This window comes from Leptonychotes weddellii, unplaced genomic scaffold, assembly GCF_054177405.1.
Source record: "Leptonychotes weddellii isolate Sample4059 unplaced genomic scaffold, ASM5417740v2 HiC_scaffold_2528, whole genome shotgun sequence".
Taxonomy (NCBI): Eukaryota; Metazoa; Chordata; class Mammalia; order Carnivora; family Phocidae; genus Leptonychotes; species Leptonychotes weddellii.
Window position 1 is genome coordinate 1 of NW_027844246.1, and position 6,670 is coordinate 6,670.

Here is a 6,670-nt window from a genome sequence, read left to right on the forward strand (position 1 = left end):
CTGGTAATGGGTATTGAGGAGGGCACGTTCTGCATGGAGCACTGGGTGTTATGCACAAACAATGAATCATGGAACACTACATCTAAAACTAATGATGTAATGTATGGGGATTAACATAACAATAAAAAAAGAAAAAAAGAAAAAAGAAAAAGTGATAGAACCTGAGGGTAAATAAACAGATAAAAAATGGACAAACAAGAGTGGACTGTCTGACTGATCCAGAACAGATCACGACTACATTTGGTTTCATTCTGTATTCTGTATTCCCCCTGATATTCCCCAAGATAGCATTAACCTTTTGTTACATTAAAATGTGATTCATAGACACCTGAAACTAATATAACACTTAGGTTAACTATACTGGAATTAAAGTTAAAAACTTAATAAAAATGGAAAAAAAATGTGATTCATAATGAGCTTCCTATGATTTACATAACTATAGCCAGTGTTTTTCAGAGAAAGGAAAGACTTGCTGATTTGAATAATCAGAAGAATTGGCATGCATGTATATATCTATTCATACAAATGTCTGAAAATCCTGGAGCTATACTTTAGACTTTATTAGATTTACAGAGAAAAGGAGCTCTGAATAAAACTATTTAAAATGCTATTTATTGACTTGGAGCACTTTTAGGCCTTTGTAACAACTTAGTAGGTTTTAAACTGTATTGCTAATCTGGTTCCAATCTGTTTACAACTAGTTCTCTGAGAACACACTGCAAGGCTCTCCCCAACCACTGTAACTTACGTCAGAAAGGTGCCTCTGGTGTTGACATTCATCATCAAATCCATTCTCTTTGTAGGTGTTTCCAACGTGTTGGTCAAGCTAATAGCACTGGCATTATTCACCAAAATATCAATTCCTGTTTTCAAATAATCAACTTCCCATTAATGTAGTTTAAACTTTATAACAAAAAGAAATAAAAACATTTAGTGTATATGGTTGAACCCTAAGTTGGTTCACAAATACTTCTTTTAGGTAATAGGACTGACAATATACCAATGCAAGACTCGACAGCTGTGTCAAAACACCCAAATGATTTTCACTGGCACAATGGAGAAAGCCAATTGCCAGAGCTCCACGTGAAACTACAAGGAGGCTTAGTCCTCAGTGGTTTGTAGCTTCATTCCTATTTGTTCTCTTACCTCCCAGTCTTCCCTCCTTGTCTCCAAGAACCTTAGGTTAACTTCCTTAAAGTTTTCCCTTCTCTCTAGCATCTTTCCAAGGCCCTCCTTCCAAGCTCACTAGTCTCCCTCCTAAGACCCTCACTTTAATAAAAGAGGTCCTTCCTGGTCTTGGGAACTGGGGAAAGAAAAAAGACCTAGCGTGAATTTTCAATTCTAGGCAAATCATCAAAGTATATCAAGTTTGTTTCAGTAATTCATACACAAAATTAATCTAGAATAATGATTATTTATGCACATTCTGTCCAGTCCCTCTATATGTAACATATCTTGTTTACAAGCTTAGTTATAAGTTGTAGTTACAAGTTTAGTTAAGTAATGTTAAATGAAAATAGTAAAATACAAAAATATCTTAAACACTTCTCTGGTTCTACATGATTCAAAATTCTTTTTAAAGGGCACTTAATATTCAGTTAAATAGAACCATCACAACTTCTACTATTGCTGGCTTAGACTGTTGGCAATAGACATTTTTTGTTACCCTCTTTACTATGCCCCTCTCTCACAATATGTGGATAATGGCTTAAATAAGGCTATTATACTCACTAAAACATTTTAGTCATAAGCACCCTTTCTTCATATATAGCAGTATAAGATCTTGATCACATCCTCATTCCTCAGTTTCTATATTCTTTTGTATAAACTCTGTGTTAATAGTGTTTTCTTAAAATGTGTCCTTAGAATAACTTTGGATTCAACTATATTACATTTTATAGCTTCATTATAACAAAACTCAACTCAAGTAAGTCATCCATATATCTGAGACAAGTTCTACATCCTGTGACTACCAACCTTCTAGGACGAACATAATGATGGTTGCCTTCACAAGTAGCAAAGACCTGTGAAAAGAATTTTTAAATCTAGGGCATACTTGTCAATCCACAAAGCTATGAGCTGCTCAGCCACATCACTGAAAGATAATCAGCAAGTGGCTATGCTACATAAGGCACTCTGCTAGGGCCTATGAGGCCAGAAAGAGGATACTCACTAAAGAAGAAGCCACGTGGAAGCAAAGCAAATTGAATGAAGGTCTGAGTGAGATGCTGGGCTGATGGGTATATACACCACCCTGTGTAGAATCACCCTCTTCAGAGAGATGAAGCTAGTGAGGGTTGATCCAATCAATAGATTCCTTAAGCAAATTCAGACTTTATTGACTTCATCTCTCTCACTATGTGATAACAAGTGACAAGTATGTTAGCAGAGCAAACATCTGGGCCCAAAAGCAAAGAAAGTAGATGAGAAATGAGGATATACTGACATGGTAAATTATGTTTGACTTGCCAGTGATAAAGAAAAAAATAGCTCCAATTAAGAGGTAGGTTAAAATTTCAAACTCAGATGGGCCAAATTAAAATGGATCAGGGAATAATAGTGAAAAATAATGCACAAGCAGGTGTGTGTGTATGTGTGTGTGTGTGTGTATACATACATATATATATATACCTGCTGCAGAAAAAAAAAGTTAGCAGGAAAGAATGATTCTGTGGTTTACAAAATAGCATAATTTACTCAAGGCCTGGAAAACTCTGAAGGTGAGGGAAAGCAAGGTGATAGGGAGCACCTGTGGCAGAGAACCCTGAGGGTACAGGTATGAAAGCATTATCAACTGCTCAGGACTTTGTTAAAGACAATTCTCCAGCAGAGAGAAATATCAGGAAAAGGTAAAGTCCCAAAAGGCAGAATTCAAAGGCCTATAGAATTCCAAAACAGAAGGCCACAATAGTAGGAACCACAGTATGGAACTAAAACCAAACAAACAAAAAATAAAAGCTTGGCCTCTTTGTGGAAAAACAGTACAGAGGGAAAGGAAAAAAAAAAGGAGCAGCTTATGAATCATCTCTTATAAAGGTGGCATCCTTAATAATTATGAGAGAGTGGCAGCTGAGTAGTTTAACAGAGTTCCCTCTTCATTGTGCAGTATTATGCCAGGAAAGCAGAAACTGATGGGTAAAAGTAAAGCAAAAAAACTGAAATACATCAAAGTGGTTACTAAGGAGGAGGAAAGGAAATCTTAGGAAAGACTTCAAAATAGAGGTAACTCCACTGCCAATCTGTAAATTTATCAAGAACATAAAAGTGTTTCAGATGCCTCTCTCAAATAAAGCAGGGGCAGGGCCTGGGTGGTGAAGTCCTTTGAGCATCCGACTTGGTTTTGGCTCAGTCTGATCTCAGGGTTATGAGATTGAGCCTGTGTCGGGCTGTGTGCTCAGCGCAGAGTCTGCTTCAGTTTCTCTCTCCCTCTTCCTCTGTCCCTCCTCATTGTGTCCACGCGAGCACAAGCTTTCTCTCTCACTCTCAAATAAATAAATCTTAAAAAAAAGTAGCAAAATATACTGGAAGATTTTTTTTCCCCTCAAAGGTACTGAAAACGTATCCTCTTAATTGAAAATTAAACTCTGTGCTCCAGTCCTTTATAACATAGTGCTTGGCATTGAAGGTTATAAGCATAAGCCATGCTAATAATAAAATATTACCTTTCTTCCCATTGGTCAATATCTTTCACATGTACATACATACAGTCTCTGGAATATTATGGGGGGAGCAGGGAAGCATGGTAACGGTTTGGGCAGGATTTGGACACGGCCAGGTGCCTTGCTATAATACCATCAAAGCTTTAGCTCAACCCCTAACACCTGCCTTCTAGGAGTTTATGAACTAATTGATGAAAAAAAATACTAAGATCTAAAGTAGTACAATAGAGGCACCTGAGGGGCTCAGTTGGCTAAGTGTCCCACTCTTGATTTAGGCTCAGGTCATGATCTCAGGGTTGTGAGATCGAACTCAGTGTCAGGCTCCACGCTTGGTGGGGAGTCTACTTGAGATTCTCTCCCTCTGCTCTCCCCTGCTCTATCTCTAAAATAAAATAAATCTTTAAAAAAAAATAAAGTAGTACAAGGTAAGGATCAAAGGAATGTTTTGGAATTCAGAGAAAGAAAAATACACTTCTGATTAGTTGGCATGGTGAGGAAATTGGCTTCATGAGGAGATGAGATTTAACCACAGAAAGGTGGGATTTCAAAAGATACAGAGAAGGGAGGATTTCAGGTAGGACTGGAGATGGAGAGGTGGGCACTGGAGAAGCCTCAGGATGGGGAAGAGAAAAAGTTAAGAGGCAAAAACTTCAAGGCAAGGATTTGGAAGTAAACTATTTGGGGAAGAATAAAGTGTTTATATAGGGGCATAGAAAAATGATGGAACCAAAAAAAGTCTGTTGAGATCAGAATGTGAAATATCCTGAATGCCAGTAAGTTAGCTACACTTAATCCAATAAATATCAAAAGTCATCAAATGATGGCTACATCAATTGAGGAGAGGCAAGAGGATGCGATCTGGGAAACTAGTTAGATATATGTTATTGTCAAGGGCCTAACTTTATAGATGTGCTATATTATTCAAAATAACTTTTTTTTTTTTTAAAGATTTTATTTATTTATTCATGAGAGACAGAGAGAGAGAGAGAGAGAGGCAGAGGGAGAAGCAGGCTTCCCGCGGAGCAGGGAGCCCGATGCGGGACTCAATCCCAGGACCCTGGGATCATGACCTGAGCCGAAGGCAGACGCTTAACCATCTGAGCCCCCCAGGCGCCCCTCAAAATAACTTTTAACAATAAAAAAGTCATCAGATGGTTTTAAGCTGCATTTCTACATAAGTGAATACTCATATCTGGTTATACTCCAGAGACTCAGGAAATTTAAAAAAAAATTTTTAATTCAAATTATAGTTACAATATTCAATAATTATTTCAGAATTAAGGCACTACCTCCAAATCGCTCCACTGCTTTCTCCACTGCATTACTGATCTGCTGTTCATCTCTCACATCAACAGTGCACGGCAAGGCCTTTCCTCCAGCTGCTTCAACTACAAAGGATGAACAAACAAAAAAGCACTGAGACATTCAAATACTAAACTTTTCATTCTGATATGAATCAAAAGAAATAAGTACCCTATTTTCAGAAAATCAATATAAATAACTATGTTCTTATAACTACTAGTGGCTCCACCCTACAGTAGGACAGACAAACCCATATCCAGCTTCCAAGTAAAGAGACCAACTCTATTAAAAAACAAAAAAAGTGTGGGGGGGGGAGCGGGGGAGGAGCGCCTGGGTGGCTCAGTCAGTCAGTTGAGCGTCCAGCTCTTGGTTTCAGCTGGGGTCATGATCTCATGGGTCATGGTACTCAGCAGGGAGTCTGCTTGAGGATTCTCCCCCCGACCACCACTCTTGAGTGCACATGCGTGCTCTCTCTCTAAAATAAATAAATAAATCTTTAAAAAAACCAAAACAAAAAGGTAATTTAAAAAAAATTCTATTAAAAAGCAAAAAAAGGAAGTTAATTTAAAAAACCTTCATTATGAAAAAATTCAAGAAATAGACAAAAATATAAAGAATAGTATAATAAACTACGATGAATCTATCACCTATCTTCAATGATTGTTAATGCTCTGCCAGTTGTTTAATTTTTCTACCCCCAATCCTGTTTTTGGCTGGTGTGTATTTTAAAACAAATTTCAGGCATCATCTCATTCATAAATACCTCATATGTGTTCCCCTAACATAACCACAATGCTATTAACATGACTAACAAAACTGGCAATATTCACTGAAGTTGAATTTTAAGCCCTCCCTCCTGATATTGTGCCTAGCACAATGCCTTGAATAGAAGCACTTGATAATTATTTGTGAACTGGAAGTATAAAGATAATGAGTTTCAAATGGCACAGAGAATAAATAACATGGAGAACTTTTTCAAAGTGTTCACGTCATCCACCTCTCATTTCCACTCCCCCATTCTCTGCATAGATCCAAGAACCACTGCCCTCAAGAGACATGATTTTTAAGGGGAGTCTCTCATATCATACAAAAGTACTGGGAAAAAAAACAGTTCCTAAATCACTGCCCTAAGGTGACAAAATATCTCTTTAACCAGATAAAATTATTTTTAGAGTAACTTTCAAATAGCTAGAATTAAACTCTCCAGCAAATTCTCTGTGCTTTGAAACCATGGTTAAAACATTTCATGAAATGGCATCACCCCATTCACTCACTCTCTTCAGCAGCAGTAAAGATTGTGCCTGGAAGTTTGGGGTTTACATGCGTGGTCTTCGCAGCAATGACAATGTTTGCTCCATCCCTTGCTGCTTTCAATGCGATAGCTTTGCCGATGCCACGGCTTGCACCTGTGATAAAAACTGTACATCCTGCTAGCCTCCTAGAACAGAACAAATAATGACCTTATAAGAAACCTCAATGTTTTATTTACTTATTAGGAACAGGAACTTCTGCATATTTTCACAATATATATGTTTCCTCCTCTAAAATTTTCTCTAGGGACGCCTGGGTGGCTCAGTTGGTTAAGTATCTGCCTTCGGCTCAGGTCATGATCTCAGGGTCCTGGGATGGAGCCCCACATCGGGCTCCCTGCTCAGCCGGGAGTCTGCTTCTCCCTCTGCCCCTCACCCCCCTGTTCGTGCTCTCACTCT

At 38.1% G+C, this 6,670-nt stretch overlaps 1 long non-coding RNA gene across 1 annotated transcript; it reads right to left on the minus strand.

The window, feature by feature from the left end:
• Positions 1 to 649: 649 nt before the first annotated feature.
• LOC145718919 (uncharacterized) lies at positions 650 to 6,419 on the minus strand. The gene is made up of 3 exons (XR_014142088.1): positions 6,236 to 6,419; positions 4,949 to 5,047; positions 650 to 863 (listed from the first exon to the last, which is right to left on the minus strand). It is a non-coding gene; the product is annotated as an uncharacterized LOC145718919 (long non-coding RNA).
• Positions 6,420 to 6,670: the final 251 nt, after the last annotated feature.